Consider the following 17,899-nt stretch of genomic DNA (forward strand, 5'->3'; position numbering starts at 1 on the left):
CCAGAAGAGCCCTTCACTCCTCCACTCGAAACATAATACCCTACGAAAGCAGACTATCAATCCTAGGTCTAGAAAGCTTAGAACTACGACGCCTAAAACACGATCTAAGTATTGCCCACAAGATCATATGCTGCAACGTTCTACCTGTCAATGACTACTTCAGCTTCAATCACAACAACACAAGAGCACGCAACAGATTCAAACTTAATATTAACCGCTCCAAACTTGACTGTAAAGAATATGACTTCAGCAACCGAGTTGTCGAAGCGTGGAACTCATTACCTGACTCAGTAGTGTCAACACCTAACCCCCAACATTTTCCCTTAGACTATCCATGATTGACCTCTCCAGGTTCCTTAGAGGTCAGTAAGGGGCGTGCATAAGTGCACCAGTGTGCCTTCTGTCCCCTGTCCAATTGTCTCTCCTTATCTCATTTATCTTTTCTTCCTTTCAAATATGTTCACCTATACTTTTATATTACTACATATCTATTCTCTTCAATTTGTATTATGTATTGGACAAAATAAATAAATGAAATAATAAAATAAAATAAGAAGTTGAATTGAATGTCAGAGCAATGACTGTGTTAAGGTAAGTTCACTAGAAGCATGTAGTGTCAGTTTCAGTTTATTTATTTATTTATTTATTTATTTATTTATTTATTTATTTATATTTGTATGCCGCCCCTCTCCGCAGACTCGGGGCGGCTCACAACAAAGTGAAAAAAATTTATAACAAATCTAAATTTCTACTAAAAACATTTAAAAAACCCCATTTTCTAAACACACATACATAGACACATACCATTCATAAATTGTATATGCCCAGGGGAGATGTCTCAGTTCCCCCATGCCTGACGACACAGGTGGGTCTTAAGGAGCTTACGAAAGGCAAGGAGAGTAGGGGCAGTTCTAATCTCCGGGGGGAGTTGGTTCCAGAGGGTCGGGGCCGCCACAGAGAAGGCTCTTCCCCTGGGGCCCGCCAACCGACATTGTTTAGTTGACGGGACCCGGAGAAGGTCCACTCTGTGGGACCTAATCGGTCGCTGGGATTCGTGCAGCAGCAGGCGGTCTCGGAGATATTCTGGTCCAGTGCCATGAATGGCTTTAAAGGTCATAACCAACACTTTGAATTGTGACCGGAAGTTGATCGGCAACCAATGCAGACTGTGGAGTGTTGGTGAAACATGGGCATACCTAGGTAGGCCCATGACTGCTCTCGCAGCTGCATTCTGCACGATCTGAAGTTTCCGAACACTTTTCAAAGGTAGCCCCATGTAGAGAGCATTACAGTAGTCGAACCTCGAGGTGATGAGGGCATGAGTGACTGTGAGCAGTGAGTCCCGGTCCAGATAGGGTCGCAACTGGTGCACCAGGCGAACCTGGGCAAACGCCCCCCTCGCCACAGCTGAAAGATGGTTCTCTAATGTGAGCTGTGGATCGAGGAGGACGCCCAATTTGCGGACCCTCTCCGAGGGGGTCAATAATTCCCCCCCCAGGGTAATGGATGGACAGATGGAATTGTCCTTGGGAGGCAAAACCCACAGCCACTCCGTCTTATCCGGGTTGAGTTTGAGTCTGTTGACACCCATCCAGGCCCCAACAGCCTCCAGACACCGGCACATCACTTGTCGGACATAGCATGTGTTTATGGTGGGTGGATTTCTGTTGCATCAAATCTAGTTGTGAGCTTGTAATGTTATTGGAATAAGTATAAATAAAGCAAATATAATTTAAAAAATCTTGTATCTTTCACTGTAACGATTTCTTAAGGTATAACCATTATTTCCCCAAGAACATATCAACGCTAGTGATGGGATTTACAGGCTTGAAGTATGCATAAATAGGCAATAATTTAACACACACAGTTCAAAATGATATATATATATAGTGGTGCACTATATATATATATAGTGGTGCCTCTACCTAAGAACTTAATTCGTTCCGTGACCAGTTTCTTAAGTAGAAAGATTAGAAGTAGAAGCAATTTTTCCCATAGGAATCAATGTAAAAGCAAATAATGTGTGCAAACCCATTAGGAAAGAAATAAAAGCTCAGAATTTGGGTGAGAGGAGGAGGAGGAAGAAGAAGAGGAGGAGGACAGTCGCTGTCGAAGGAAGAAGTTGAGGTGAGGGGAATCAAAAAAATCCAAAACTTTAAGGCTTAACAAAGGGGGGGACTCTGAGGCGGTGAGGAGGAGCATGCACCTCCCATACACTGCACCAGAGAGAGAAACCCAGGCAGGCAAGAGGGGGGAACCTCCCGCTCCTTTGACCGAAAGGCAGCTGCTGCTGCTGCTACCTGCTTCCTCTTTCTTCCAATGCTGAAGGGCTCCCCTCTCCTCTCGCTCACTTTGTAGCCAGCGCCTTTCCTTCATTGTGGTGACTCCTCAGTTTGGCTGAAGCAGCGACTGCCCTCCTCCTCTTCTGAACCGGGGTGAAGCACCCCCTTTTGCCTTTCCATTCCCAGACACTCCAGGAGGCAATCTTGTGCCGGGAGTATGGGAGGCAGCGTGAGGGAGTCACCACAGCAAAGTGGCTTATTCCCATTCCCAGAGCGAAGGGAGCGTTTCTTTTCTCTGGGCGCTGGCAGAGGTTTATTCCCTCTCCATGTGCCCAGAGAAAGGAAAATGCTTCATTTGCTCTGGACTGCCAAAGCCTCCTTAAGCGCCACCGAAAGGCTCCTCTGGCAGCCCATAAAAGCCTGAGATGGCCGGGATTAAAGGGGGAATGGTAGGAAACTGGCTGGACCTTCATGCCGCTCTCAAATTTCCTGGGAATTTTTCCAGGCTCGGGTTCTTAAGTAGAAAATGGTTCTTGAGAAGAGGCAAAAAAAAAATCTTGAACACCCGGTTCCTATCTAGAAAAGTTCTTAAGTAGAGGCGTTCTTAGGTAGAGGTACCACTGTATTTTCTTTCATTTTGCACAAGACAGCTTGATGCATATTATGCGAGTGTGGATTCATATTAGAAAAGTGTGGAAGCTTAAAGTGAACCTTAATTTTGGTTATAGGCAGGATAGCTCTTTGAAGGATTCATGCAATGTTTCACAACCCATACCTATTTGCCACCTGTTCCCCCCTCTCAAAATCTTGGGATGCTCAAATTGTAGTTTTTAATCTGAGAAACAGGGAAGATTAATTAATGAGTGGGTACCATCAGTTCTACTACATTTGGCCGAGCATCATCCATCACTTTTTCCTGGCCTTGGCCACAAATTAGTGTGTGTGTCAAGCACAGGAAATCAAGAGTCCAGGCTGTTCAAATGAACATAGATTTATTGTATGCTAATGTTTTCTGCAAGAATCCGAACTACTAATCATCAAAGCAAATGGGCGGTAGATAAGAGACAATGGAATTTAAGGTTGACTGAACTTAGATCTCTTGCGGGTGTTAAAGGACTTGAGACTGATGATGTATTTGACCCCTCCCTCGGGCTCAGCCTGGTCACCACCTACATTGTGCCATCCACTATACCCATAAAAGGTCAAATGTTGCCTTTGCCCCTGAAAGGTTGTGTATCCGAAGCGTAAAGCACAGGGAAGAAGAAAAATAAAAGGCAGCTTTTATTTTGTTGACAAGTTGGGTGGAGATGATGAAATGTAAAAGTTTTGAAAAAAATGAAGTAAGAGAGGGAACATTCAGGAAATTATCCTGGGTTCCAAAATACTGTGACAATATTGAGGATGAGATGCATGGATGGGGATGAAATGACCAGGATAAAATCTTGCCATGTCCTGCAAGTCGGTAGGCAGCATTCAAACAAAATTGCTTAGTCACAGTGTGATCAATGGAGAGTATAGGTACTGAGGTGAGAGAAGGTAAAATGAGATCCAGATAAGGTTATCCAGAAATAGAGCAGCTTTTCCATTTGGTAACCTCAATCACAATGTGAAAACCCTCACTGGCAAAACCATCGCCCTTGAGGTGGAGCCAAGTGACACAATTGAAAATGTGATGGCAAAAATTCAGGACAAGGAAGGTATTCCTCCTGACCTGCAGCATCTGATCTTTGTGGGAAAGCAGCTGGAAGATGGACACACTCTCTCAGACTACAGTATCCAGAAAGAGTCCACTCTTCATTTGGTGCTGCGTCTCCGTGGAGGAATCATTGAACCTTCGCTCCACCAGCTGGACCAGAATTATATCTGCAACAAGATGATCTGCTGCAAATGCTATGTCCACCTTCACCCCCTGTGCTGTGAACTGTCGTAAGAAGAAATGTGGCCACACCAACAACTTGCACACAAAGAAGAAGGTCAAGTAAAGAGCATGGCAGGAACTGCCCCCATCCCTTCTCCTAGTACCTGGCTGTGGTGTTTCTGCAGCAATGCAATTCATCTTCCCTCCTCTTGCTGGAGGCCATTTTTTCCCCTGCCAGTTGGAATAAAACATTGTGCACCAAAATGAAAAGGAAAAAAAAAAGAAATATAGAAGATCATTTTTGTAGAGAGGCCTTCTGGTTGTTTTTCTTGGGTGATACTTGAATCCCAGCCAGCCCTGAAGCAAAATTATTCTATAATTTACCTTATGCGAAGAGCACCAGCTATATTTATTTATTTATTTATTTATTTATTTATTCATTCATTCATTCATCCATCCATCCATCCATCCATCCATCCATCCATCCATTTTAATTATTTTAATTATTTTAAATATTAGATTTGTCATATGCTGTTTTATTATTGTTGTTAGCCGCCCCGAGTCTATGGAGAGGGGCGGCATACAAATCAAATAAATAAATAAATAAATCATATATCCATCCTAAGATAAAATACAGAAAATAGTATAAGGGCAGACTAGATGGATCATGAGGTCTTTTTCTGCCGTCAGTCTTCTATGTTTCTATAGTCCACCTGGTCCAGTAGGTAGAGATGGTTTTAGACTGCCTAGTGCTTTTTCAATGTTATCTTCTGTAAAGTCAATATGTATTAGATCATTATATGAATGTATACAGATCTGTATATGAACATGTACTATAAACATATTCCCATGACCGTTAATGCAAGGCTTAGTTGTTTGTGCCATGGGCACTTTAATGCTGACAATATATCAACACTGCACTGGGGGGAATCTCTGCCTCATTATAATCTACCCTGTTAAGGAAGAGAAGAAAGGAACCTTTCATTGAAGAAAAAAATTTCTGCCTTTGACACAACACTTCCTCATCTACTCCCACAATATTATCGCTTTTGTTTAACTCTTAGAAATGTTTACATTACCGATTTCCACTCAGCCTAGAAGTGCTACAGTAATACTAGCTAGCTGGGAGAGAACATTTTTCTTTTGCAAGATTTGGTGGCATGAGCCTTGGATTGGGAAATACCACAGTGCTTTGCAATTTCCACACATCTTAGTTGTTTGTATCAATTATTGTAATAACAAGAGAAAAAGATCTCTAAGCTGTTGCTGCTTTGCTGACAACACGGGGCTGGCTTCATCAGCTTGGGAATATTTACTTAACACCTATCAACATCCTAGTGATCGTTTGACATTTAAGATTAATAATCAACCAATCTTATTTGATTAAAACTAGAAAAAAAACCAAAGGATTAATTGTATTTATTAAGATAAGAATTTGAGAAATTCAGAAAGTAGAGAAAAGGCAACTGCATGGGAACATGGGAGGAATAAAGAGATAAACTTGGATCTTTATTGGAAATCCGCAGCTCTATCTATGGTGGTTAGGAAAGATTGTTCCATCCATTGCATTCCAAAGTCATGTTCGGACTGCACTAGTACTCACTGTTACAGTCCTGAACTATCTGTTTTAGAGTACAGTTTTGACCTGTAGAGCCTGCTTTCAAAGATTTGCAAGTTGCTGCTTGCTTATGTCATTGTGTCTTCCTTTCAAGGTTATTGGACTATACACCGAATTTCTGGGATGTTTCTGTACGGCTGCACACATTTTGTAAAAAGAGATAGGAATTGAAGAGTTCTCCCACTATAAATTTAAACAGACATCTGCCCCTTGTCAAGAAAAATATATCCTATTGTGGATATATTTTTCTCTGGAGCAATGGAAAAGAAAGTCCTAGACAGCTGGCCTATCTTCAGTTTGCCTTTCACACATAAGGAAAATGGCACTATAGCCTCTTGAGTACAGGTAACAAAGCACACTTGTGGGATCAGCATAATAAATTGAAGATTTGGTTTTACTTGTATAAAGAGTTGCACACATAGAAATAATAATAAGTACAATTGGCATATGTGCACCAAAGACAAATTCCTTGTGTGTCCAATCACAATAAAAATTCTATCCTATTCTATCTATTCTATTCTATTCAATGATGTTCAGGCAATTTTGCTCTGCACATAAAGTACAGTGGTACCTCATGATACGAACCCCTCGCCATACGAACAATCCGAGATATGAACCCGGGGTTCGGAAATTTTTTGCCTCTTCTTCCGAACTTTTTCTGTCTTACGAACCCTCTGCCGCCGCTGCCAAGAAGCCCTGCCGCCCGGCTGTCGCCTTTTGGAACAGCCGGGGGGCTTCTTGGCATTCTCCCGAACGCCGAACCCGGAAGTTCGGCAAAGTTCAGGTTTGGCGTTCGGGTTCGGGAGGACGCTGAGAAGCCACCCGAACCCGAACTTTTGCCGAACTTCTGGGTTCGGCATTGGGAGAACGCTGAGAAGCGCCCAGCTGTTTCAAAAGGTGACAGCTGGGCAGCGGTGTTTTTTTGCGTTTTTTCTTTCTTTCACGCATTAATTCATTTTACATAGTTTCCTATGGGAAACAATGTTTCGTCTTATGAACTTTTTGCCTTACGAACCTCCCCGGGAACCAATTAGGTTCGTACGACGAGGTATTACTGTATATTGGCTACATAGTCTGCCCTTCCAAAGTAAAGGTAGTCATTGATTTATGGCCACAACTGGGATCAGAATGTCTTTTACTAAGCAATGTGAAGGTCATTAAGTGAGACACGCCTGACTTTACAATATTTTTTGTCATGGTCATTAGACAAATCATTGTGGTTGTTATGCAAGTCATAGTTGTTAAGTAAATCCTACTTCCCCACTGACTTGGAAGCCTCCTGGGGAGGTCTCAAGTGGCCATCCCATAATCCTTTGATGCTTCAACCTTGATGACTACATGCTGGTTGTTAAGCATCCAGATTTTGATCATCAACTCTCCAGGCACTGCAATCTCATAAAAACAAGGACTAGTCATAAGTCACTTTTTTCAGCTGCATCATAGCTTTGAACCGTCACTAAACCATTATACGTCATAAATCAAGGACTGCCTTTAGCTGTCCAAATCATGACCAGGAATAGATATGGAATAGATATCCACTTGAGACACATAGAAATGCATATCCACAGAAAAGTATCAAATTTGCAGGTCAGTGATGGCCAACCTTTTTTTACTCAGGTGCCAAAAGCACATGCGTATGCACTATTGCGGGAATCTGGGAAATCCAGAGCATGATACCATGGTTTTTTGAGACTGAAGTATGCCAATTCAATGTGCTATTGCATGCCTACACACATAATTTTAATGCCCCCAAAGTGCCCCACTCCTTTGCATGAATTCATGACCCCCTTCCCCCTCCCCAACTTCCAGTGAGCCTGGTAGGCCCGTTTCTCACCCACCTCAGGCTCCAGAGGCTTCCCTGGAGACTGGAGAGGGCAAAAAAAGCCTCCCCCATCCTTTGGAGGCCCTGTTGAGACAGGAAATGACCCATTTCCCGACTTCTGATGTCCCCAGTAGGCCCATTTTTGCCCTCCCTAGGCTCTAGAGCAGTGTTTCTCAACCTTGGCAGTTTGAAGATGTGTGGACTTCAACTCCCAGAATTCCCCAGCCAGCGTTGCTGGCTACGGAATTCTGGGAGTTGAAGTCCACACATCCTCAAACTGCCAAGGTTGAGAAACACTGCTCTAGAGGCTTCCCTGGAGCCTGGGGAGGGTGAAAGAGACTTCCCCCACTCCCTGGAGGCCCTCTGGAGGCCGAAAGTACCCTTCAAGAGCCTCCGCACCAGTCGAAAATCAGCTGGCCAGCATGTACATGTGCGTTGGAGCTGAGCTAGGGCAATGGCTCATGTGCTGGCAGATACGGCTCTGTGTGCTACCTGTGGCACACGTGCCATAGGTTTGCCATCACGGGTGTAGGTTGTGTCAGGTGCCGTTTAACATGTCCTTCAGATAAACATAGACATATGAGTAGTCCCTCCTCCTCAGATTCCACCCCCCATTTTGCATAGTGTTGTTCATTTGGTTTTTCACTCTATGTGGCTATAGAAAGATGGATTCACTCATTCATAAATCAACAGCATTAAAAATGCATAATACTCAACTGGCGAAATCTTTATACAGTACAGGCTTTTAGCTCCTCATAAAAGATCATCCATGGCATCATAGGAAATCGTGCAGACAGTAGGCCATCCTTCTACTGCCTGGCTTTGTCCTTACTGACAATGTGGTGTTTCCCCTAGAGAGCTGAAGAATTAACACATCATTGATGATTTCACCTACTACGTAGACAGTTTTATAAAGAGGTCTGCTGGAAAAGTTAAACGACACGTGGCTTTTTAGACAGGCGTCTTCATCTCACCTGAGGGAGGAAGCTGAATAAGTGACATCAGTCATGAAAGATTCTGAGAACTGGTCTTTAAAAGCATAATGTATAAGATTTCTGTTATGTCCGTAAAAGAAAATAAAGAGAAAATCGCTGATTGGTTAAGACGCGGCTTGAGCTTAGAAAGCCGCCCAAAATAAACGGTTGTCCGTTTATTCCCGCGCAAAAGACAGAGTATAAATAGGGCAACGGATTAGCCGTTGCCCTTGTTGGGATTGATTGTTGGAGAGAGCATTTTGTCCTATTATGCCTTACTCAATAAACCTGTTGAATCCAAAGAAGTCTCCGGTGCCGTGATTTAACAGTGGCGACGAAGGTGGGATTAGCAGAACTGCTCATGGGGAGAAACATACACTCTAAACTAGACCGAATACACCCAGATTATCAAATTGAAAAAGACAAACAAAAGAGACAAACAGGGAGAAGTTTCAACATTGGCGACCCGGTATTCACAAAAGAATACGAGTCAGAAACCAAATGGAAAGAGGGAACAATAAAAGAGAGACTTTGTTCAAAAACTTATTTAGTAACATTAACAGACGGTCGAATAGGGCACTGTCACATAGACCAAATAAGGAAATGAATAAAAACTAACAATATTGTCTTACCCACTTTAGAAAAACAAAAAGAGCACTCACCCGAACCTGTTCAGGAATCCAGCAATGGCTACCTATTATCCCTGGAGGCTAGCAAGGATCCGGCTGCATCAATGCAATCAGGCCAGCACATAGCCGACCAAAGTGGAGCAGAACAAGCACCGGCCATCCAGGGAGATAGCTCTCCGGAAAATGAACTGCGCAGGTCCCAACGAATGCTCAAACCGCCAATTAGGTTGAAAGATTACATCACTTGGATAAACTCCTAAAAACCAATCACCAAAGTAAAAGGGGAGGGATGTTATGTCCGTAAAAGAAAATAAAGAGAAAATCGCTGATTGGTTAAGACGCGGCTTGAGTTTAGAAAGCCGCCAAAAATAAACGGTTGTCAGTTTATTCCCGCGCAAAAGACAGAGTAGGTATTTTTCGCTCCATAAGACGCAGGTTTTTTCCTCCCAAAGTAGGATGAAAAATCAGCCCCGTCTTATGGAGCGAAGATGCAGGCAGGGAGGGGGGGGAGGCGCTGGAGCAGAGGGGGGGCGGCGATATACAGTAGAACCTCGACATACGAATTTAATTGGTGCCGGAAGGAGGCTCGTGAGTCGAAAAGCTCGTATGTCGAAACATTGTTTCCCATAGGAAACAATGGAAAAGCGATTAATGCGTGCAAGCTGGATACTACAGTACTGGCAGCGAACTGGAGCAGCAGCTCCGCCTGCGTCCCGGGAAAGCGTCTGCCCAGGCCGAGTGGATGGAAGGAGCCTGGCGGCGGGCGGGGCTTGGCGGCGGGCGGGACGCGCAAGGGAGCGAGCGATCCGGCGTGTCGGGCTGCCCGGGAAGGCGAGCAGTGCGCGGTAGGCGCGGGGACAAGGACGGGGGGGGGAATCGTCTGAACGCGGTTCCGAGTTGGGGGTTCGGGGGGGGTGCTGGAAAGCCCCCCAGGCCGGCTGAGATCTTTTAAAACAGCTGCGCCGCTTCCCAGCTGACTCCTGAAGCCAAAAGTGAACTTCCGCGCTTCAGGAGTCAGCTGAGAAGCGGCGCGGCTGTTTTAAAAGATCGCAGCCGGCCTGGGGGGCTTCCCAGCACCCCCCCGAACCTCTAAAATCTAGGTGCGTCTTATCAGCAGGTGCGTCCTATAGAGCGAAAAATACGGTAAATAGGGCAACGGATTAGCCGTTGCCCTTGTTGGGATTGATTGTTGGAGAGAGCATTTTGTCCTATTATGCCTTACTCAATAAACCTGTTGAATCCAAAGAAGTCTCCGGTGCCGTGATTTAACAATTTCTTCAGAACCTTTCATCAGATTAAGGTGGTTAAGCATATGTGAACACACAGAAAACGTGAATATACTATAAGTGGCTGGTGTCAACACCATGGAAGCTATTCAGTTGTCCGTTTAAGATGAAAATTGAGAGTATGAAAGAGGAATATGAATGAAAAACTTACATTGCTATAGGGATTTTGGCTCAAGGGTATATCTACCCTCCAGCTTGGTTCAGCTGAGTTCTGAATGAAGCCTTTTCAATGCTTTGCAGATTCCTTAAACTTTTAGTGTCCTCACCACCATCCTTAACAGCTGTCAATCAATATCTTCCCACAATGAACAGCATGAAACAAAGCAAAATCCCCTTTGTCTTTATCTTTGGGTTGATTACCATGTATGTAAACATTTCAGGTTGACAGCCACAACTTCCCTTCACACTTACCTGTAGTAATTCCCAGTTTGCTTCTGAGTACTGTGAAGGTGTATAGGATTGTAGTTAAACAAGGCTGCTACCTTCCTTAACCCATTCAGAAAATAACTCTAGCTTTAACCTACATGCCGTGAATTCAGTCTCAGAGCTATTATCTTGAATAGCTGTGGAGACTACGCTATGCAAGTCATATTCTAAATTGTTTTCATTTCTGCAGCTGCTTACAAAAGAAAGTTTTCACAAGATCTCATGCCTGTATTCAGAAAGTAGTGGGACCAAACACGACGATGATCGCCAAAGAAAAGTCCTTGGTTGATCACGATTTGTTCAATTCACTTTGCAAGCAGATTTGGACTCACACACTTTCTGCATGAAAATAAGGTTTACAGCTATCTTCCACTTACAAATAGGAACGACTACACAATTATTTGCTTGAATCACACTTTGGCCATTCTCCTGCTAATTTCCTTGGCAGAGACTTTCTGCTGTATGAGATAGTAGCAGATGAATGAACTCAGAGTATGAAGGGAATTAGATATGCTAAGACAGCATAAGACAGTGATGGCAAACTTTCTCCTTGAGTGCCAAAAGTTGTGCGGGCCCATACCCATAATGCAATGCGCCCCCCAAACGTCCCAACCCTGAATATGAGTGCATGCCCCGCCCTGTTTTTTTGGGGTGGTGGTGGTAAATTTTGTTTTATTTTTTTCTCTCAACATACATTCAAACAATACAGTATACCATCTATTTCCCATAAATAAAATGCAATATTCTGTTGGTAACTCTTAGCAATCATCAAAAAATTTGCAAAAGTTTTTTTCTAATTTTGTCATCCAGTAACATACTTTGACTTTTAATTAAATTCCCTCCTTAATGTTCCTTCAAAAGTATGACCCCAACAATATTTCTGACTAATTAAACATTATGCCATAGTGCCTCCTCCCTCTCTTTACTCATTTTTCTGTAAACTAAGAAAACCCTATACAGTATAGCCAATCAAATACTAACAAATTAAGAACAAATAAGCCCAGATTTCAGACTTTTTGCCTCTCCCTCTAAATAGTACATTTACTAATCCCAAATTTTAAAGTTAATTCAACCCATACAACATTTAACCAATTAATACTTAGCCACTAAAAATAATACAGTGTTCTCTCAATTTTCACGGGGGATGAGTTCCGAGACCGCCCGCGAAAGTCGAATATCTGCGAAGTAGAGATGCGGAAGTAAATACACTATTTTTGGCTATGAACAGTATCACAAGCCTCCTCTTAACACTTTAAACCCCTAAATTGCAATTTCCCATTCCCTTAGCAACTGTTTATATTATTACTCACCATGTTTATTTATTAAAGTTTATTAAAAATATATTTATTAAAGGCGGACGAAGGCTTGGAAATGACATATGACGTCATCAGGCGGGAAAAACTGTTGGTATAGGGAAAAAACTGTGAAGTATTTTTTAATTAATATTTTTGAAAAACTGTGGTATAGACTTTTCGCAAAGTTCGAACCCGTGAAAATCGAGGGAACACTGTACTTATCAATTCTTAATAGTCATCATTAACGTCATTAATCTCCCAAACAATTCTAAATTTAATTGCACCTATATATTTATCTAATTCAAGATAAAAGCCTCCTTTCCCCAAATGGAACTGGGAAGGGAGGAAGCTTCCCTTCCCCAAACGGAGCAGGAAGAGGGGAAAGCCTCCTAAAGCAGGGGTCTCGAACTTGCGGCCTGTGGGCCAACTGCAGCCCTCAGGACAATAGTTTGCGGCCCCCACATCAATATCAAAGTTTAATGTTAGTGTGGCCCAAGTTTGATACAAATGGCACTTTTCAGTGTTGTGTGCGGAGCTAAATGTGGTTTCTTCAGTCTTCTATATCTGCTGCATTATTATTATCATCATCATTTTCATTTTATTTATTTATTACTGATTTCTTTATTTTTTTCTTATGAATTTGTTAATTTTTTATTTTTTAACACAAAATAAGATGAAAAAATAAAGACATTTGATAACATTGGAATGTTTCTGTAAGAGCTTTTCTTGTGGAAAACCTGATGTGGCCCAGCCTCACCCAGACTCTACCTCCAGCGGCCCCCCGGTAAATTGAGTTTGAGACCCCTATCCTAAAGCCTTCTTTCCCCAAACGGAGCTGGGAGGGGGGGAAGCCTTGCAGGCCCAAACACTGCTGGGGTGGAATCTCCAGAGATCTGGGAAGGCACAGGCAGCAGAAAGCAAGGAGAAAGCAAGAACAAGGGGACACAATCTGAAGTTAGTTGGGGGAAAGATCAAAAGCAATGTGAGAAGATATTATTTTACTGAAAGAGTAGTAGATGCTTGGAACAAACTTCCAGCAGACGTGGTTGGTAAATCCACAGTAACTGAATTTAAACATGCCTGGGATAAACATATATCCATCCTAAGATAAAATACAAAAAATAGTATAAGGGCAGACTAGATGGACCACGAGGTCTTTTTCTGCCGTCAGTCTTCTATGTTTCTATGTTTCTATGTTTCTATGCACTTGCCTGACCCAAAAATCAGCTGGCTGGAGGAAGGCATTCACACATGCACAGTGGAGCTGAGCTGGTCAACAGCTCACATGCCTGCAGAGTGGGCTCCGTATGCCACCTGTGGCACACCGGCCATCACAGATATAGGGGGGAAAGAGTAACTTTATTTAAGGCCAGTTGCTTTATTAAAAACTGCACCTTCTGTTCTTGCTGCCTACATAATTTTGCAGCTTTAGCCTGCAAAAGCTGATCCCTTTACAATAGGAGGTGAGCCAAAAACAAAAACAAAATCCCACCCACTAAAAAAACTAAAAAAGATGAATAGCAGTCCTGAGAATGGCACGACCCAGGTCTACTAATTTACGCTTTTCCATAACATTAACTGTTTTAACTGTCCTCCATGTGAAATCTTCCAGATGTTTTGGGCGACAACAATTTCCAACAAACTGCCACGAGAGTTGTAATCTAGCACATCTGAAATGGGCAGGAAAGCAGATTAATAACCATTAGCCCTACACTCGAGGCTGGCAAATCACACAATCTGGCACAGCGTAGGAAGAATCCCGTCTTCTGCTAAAAAGGTAATTTTCCAGCTTTTATTGTTTGAGAAGATAAAATTGAAACCAATCTGGCAGCTGTCCTGGTTTAGTAAACACACAGTTGAGGTAGAAACAAATGCCTGCAGTCCGATTAGTTAAATTGCAAATGCAAAAAAAAGAAAAAGCACTTCCTGCAAAGAAAAAGAGATTCTGATGGGAGACAGTTTTGTGTCTATTGGGAGCCACAAGACAGTACAGTGGTACCTCATCATACAAACTTAATTGGTTCCAGGAGGAGGTTCGTAAGGTGAAAAGTTCGTAAGATGAAACAATGTTTCCCATAGGAATCAATGTAAAAGCAAATAATGTGTGCAAATCCTTCAGGAAAATCCCAAACTTTAGAAGGGAGGCGAACAGAGGGCAGGGAGGAGCAGCTAAAGGGGGCGGGTGGAAGAAGCAAGGCTAGGCTAAAGGGTGAGTGGGAAGGAAGAAAGGCAAGGGGGGCGCCCCTCCCTTTTCTTTCTTCAAAAGACACCGTTTCAGTTCCTTTGCAAGCACGTTGTTCTCTGCAAAAATTTTCCTCCCCCAAGCTGCCCCTCCCTCCTCCCTTTTCTTTCTTAAAAAGACACCCTTTCGGTTCCTTTGCAAGCACGTTGTTCTCTGCAAAATGTTTCCTACTCCAAGCAGCCCCTCCCTTTTCTTTCTTCAAAAAAGGGGGAAAAAAGAAACCCCTTCATCCCAGCAGCAGCTGCTTGGGTTCGTAAGGTGAAAATAGTTCGGAAGAAGAGGCAAAAAAATCATAAACACCGGGTTCGTATCTTGAAAAGTTCGTTAGAAGAGGCGCTCATAAGATGAGGTACCACTGTACTGTGTTCAGTTCTGGAGACCTCACCTACAAAAAGATATTGATAAAATTGAAGGGTCCAAAGACAGGCTACAAAAATGGTGGAAGGTCTTAAGCATAAAACTTATCAGGTTTGTTTATGTCTCAAGAAGACGACCAGAAGTATCCAGGGCTCTTCTTCCTTTCCTCCTCTGGAAGTAGCAGACATGGGTCTACCTGGGCCGATGCCAATTCATGAAACATGGGATCACACAGCAAAGGCAATGAAGAGTCCTGGATGTCATCAAGGGCAGTACAGAAAAGCATACAACCACCACTATGAACGAGCAACTATGTTCTGAAGCAGCTCCTTTTTATTTTTTTAAACTTTGCTTGGCAAAAGAAAAGGAAAAAGAGAGACTGATATAAACACAGGGACTGAAGATGACATGAAATTCCCAAACAACCCAAGCAGGTTCAAGTGCTTAATGAGAAAATGGGAGATCCAGTAAGGAGGATTTTATTTATTTATTAATTGGATTTCTATGCTGCCCCTCTCTGAAGACTCGGGGCGGCTTACAACATATAATAAAATTCAATAAAATACAATGACGAATCCAATTAATTAACTAAATAACTAAGCTAAAATCCCTAATATTTTAAAAATCAATCATACATGTTAAATATTCATGAAGAAGGTTCCAGAGTTCAGAATCTGCATGGAGCCTCCTAAGCCATCCTGATTGGTTGCTTCATTTGGTGGGAGACTTGTTACCATGTCAGATAGAGTTTGTTACATTGTGAACCCTATAAATACAAAACCGCGGCACTTTCTTTAGAGCAATTTTAACTGTAACCTGTTTGCGTTAACCCTGTCAGCTCTAGCCGAATAAACAACTGCTAATTCTACCAGTTAACTCTCCGAGTATTTTTCAATACACATTCAGACTTCAGTTATACATAACATTCATTGGCCAGAGGGCCTGAGATCTAATGGCCCCAAGCTTGGTGACATAAATGAGTCCTAAGACTGTTACGTAACATGAGAAAGGTGGGGACAATGCAAATCTCTGGGGGGAGCTGATTCCAGAGGGCTGGAGCCCCCACAGAGAAGGCTCTTCTCCTTGGCCCCGCCAAGTGACATTGTCTGGTTAAGGGGCCCGGAGAAGGCCAAGTCTGCGGGACATAACCGGTCGCTGAGATTCATACGGCAGAAAGCAGTCCCGCAAGTAATCTGGCCCGATGCCATGTAGGGCTTTATAGGTCATTACCAACACTTTAAAACAAATCAACAACCAATATAGTCCGCGGAGCATTGGAGAAACATGGGCATACCTAGGAAGGGCCATGACTGCTCACGTGGCTGTATTTTGCACCAGGATGCAAATGGGGGTGGGGCCTCTGGATAGAAATGATGGGGCATGGCAATTTTATTTCCCCTCTGCCTAATTCAGAAATATAAAGATTTCTGACAGACTGCTCTCCGTTCTGCAATCTAATTCCAGAGGTTATTTACTGAAAAGTGAATGCAGGTGAACCACATTACTTACCTTTGTCTGTCCTCATGATATACTTTTAATGAATTGGCCAGCCCAAATAAAATGTCTATTACAAAGTTTGAAGCTATTGAAAGTTGCATTAAATGGTAGTTTCTTTCACTCTGTGAAAGAATTAATAATAATAATTAATAATTTATTAGATTTGTATGCCGCCCCTCTCCGAAGACATGACCATTAGCACTTAGTATCTCATCTGCATGAGGAAGAGGTATTGATTCCCACAAGGAATAAAAATGGTTGTGAGAAAAAGAAAAACAAAGCAAGATACAGTGATACCTACAGCTATACCTACAAATGCCTCTACTCATGAACTTCTCTAGATAAGAACCGGGTGTTTTTTTTACCTCTTCTCAAGAACCATTTTCCACTTACAAACCTGAGCTTCCAAAACTGTAACCGGAAATGGCAGGGAGAAGCCTCCTTGGGGCCTCTCTAGAAATCTTCTGGGAGGAAAGAGGGCCTCCACCCTCCCTGTTGTTTCCCCAATTGCACACATTATTTACTTTTACATTGATTCCTATGGGAAAAAATTGCTTCTTCTTACAAACTTTTCTACTTAAGAACCTGGTTACAGAACAAATTAAGTTCGTAAATAGAGGTGCCACTGTATATTAAAAGTCGCCTTCTTCTACCTGGTACCAACTGAAAATGATTGATGACTCCCTTAAAAATTCTTACCACTTAGCAGTTTTCTGGGAGCTGAGCCTGTCACACTTGGAAAGGTGCCAAAACTGAACCTGTGGGCTATCTACTTAATAAGGCTCCAAACCAGGGGTGGGCAGCAGGCAGGACAGGATGGAACACAGTTCCACCTGTGGAAATGAAGATGCGTGCACAGCTCCAGCTGATCGGCGGCTGTCACTTCCTGGATTACTGCTCTTGGCTCGGCTCTCCTTTTCCCCCCTGCTGCTGCTACTGCGTCTGCACTCCTTGCTTTTTTCCTCTTTCCTCCTTCCTGGTCTCGGATGAGCTTCCCTCTCCTGCCTGGCTCCACCTCCCACCTGAGATGCAAGCAGAAGGCGTGGGTAGAAGCGGCACTGGCAGCATTTATGCTTCTGGCAGCACCCGTTTGCCTAGCTACCCAGCCTGAGGCAGGGGGCAACCCAGGAAGGAGAGCGTGGGAAACTCAAAGCAAATTGTCATCCCAGCGAGCGACACTGGTAAGGCTGTAAGTCGAGGACTTAACAGTTCACTTGAACAATGATGATAGTTCAAGCCACTCCCACCTGGTCACATGGCCAGCAAGCCACCTCTACCCAGTCACATGACCATTAAGCCACATCCACAAAATAAGCCACACCCACAGTGTGGCAGTAAAAAATTTGGCTGCCCATTACTGTTCCAAACCATTTCTTAATATGCTTGATAAGCCATGAGAACACAAGAGCACTATTATTATGGAGATATACAAGATAATGCTCTGTAAAACCTGGGAGGTTTGTGCTTCGGAGACTCATGAAAAGATGAAGTAACTGCAAAAACACTGAAATTGGAAAAAGCACCAGGATTCCTAAGTGAACACTGGATTGAAGTAGGTGGTAATGATCAAAGTCCTACAATGTCAATTTGAGTAGCTTGGCCTGTTTATAATC

General features: G+C 43.1%; 1 pseudogene; it reads left to right on the top strand.

Moving 5' to 3' along the window:
- The first annotated feature begins 577 nt into the window (after window positions 1-577).
- Window positions 578-4,353, top strand: LOC139159434 (ubiquitin-ribosomal protein eL40 fusion protein-like; annotated as a pseudogene).
- The last annotated feature ends 13,546 nt before the right edge of the window (window positions 4,354-17,899 follow it).

Source organism: Erythrolamprus reginae, chromosome 2, assembly GCF_031021105.1.
Source record: "Erythrolamprus reginae isolate rEryReg1 chromosome 2, rEryReg1.hap1, whole genome shotgun sequence".
In the NCBI taxonomy this organism is placed as follows: Eukaryota; Metazoa; Chordata; class Lepidosauria; order Squamata; family Dipsadidae; genus Erythrolamprus; species Erythrolamprus reginae.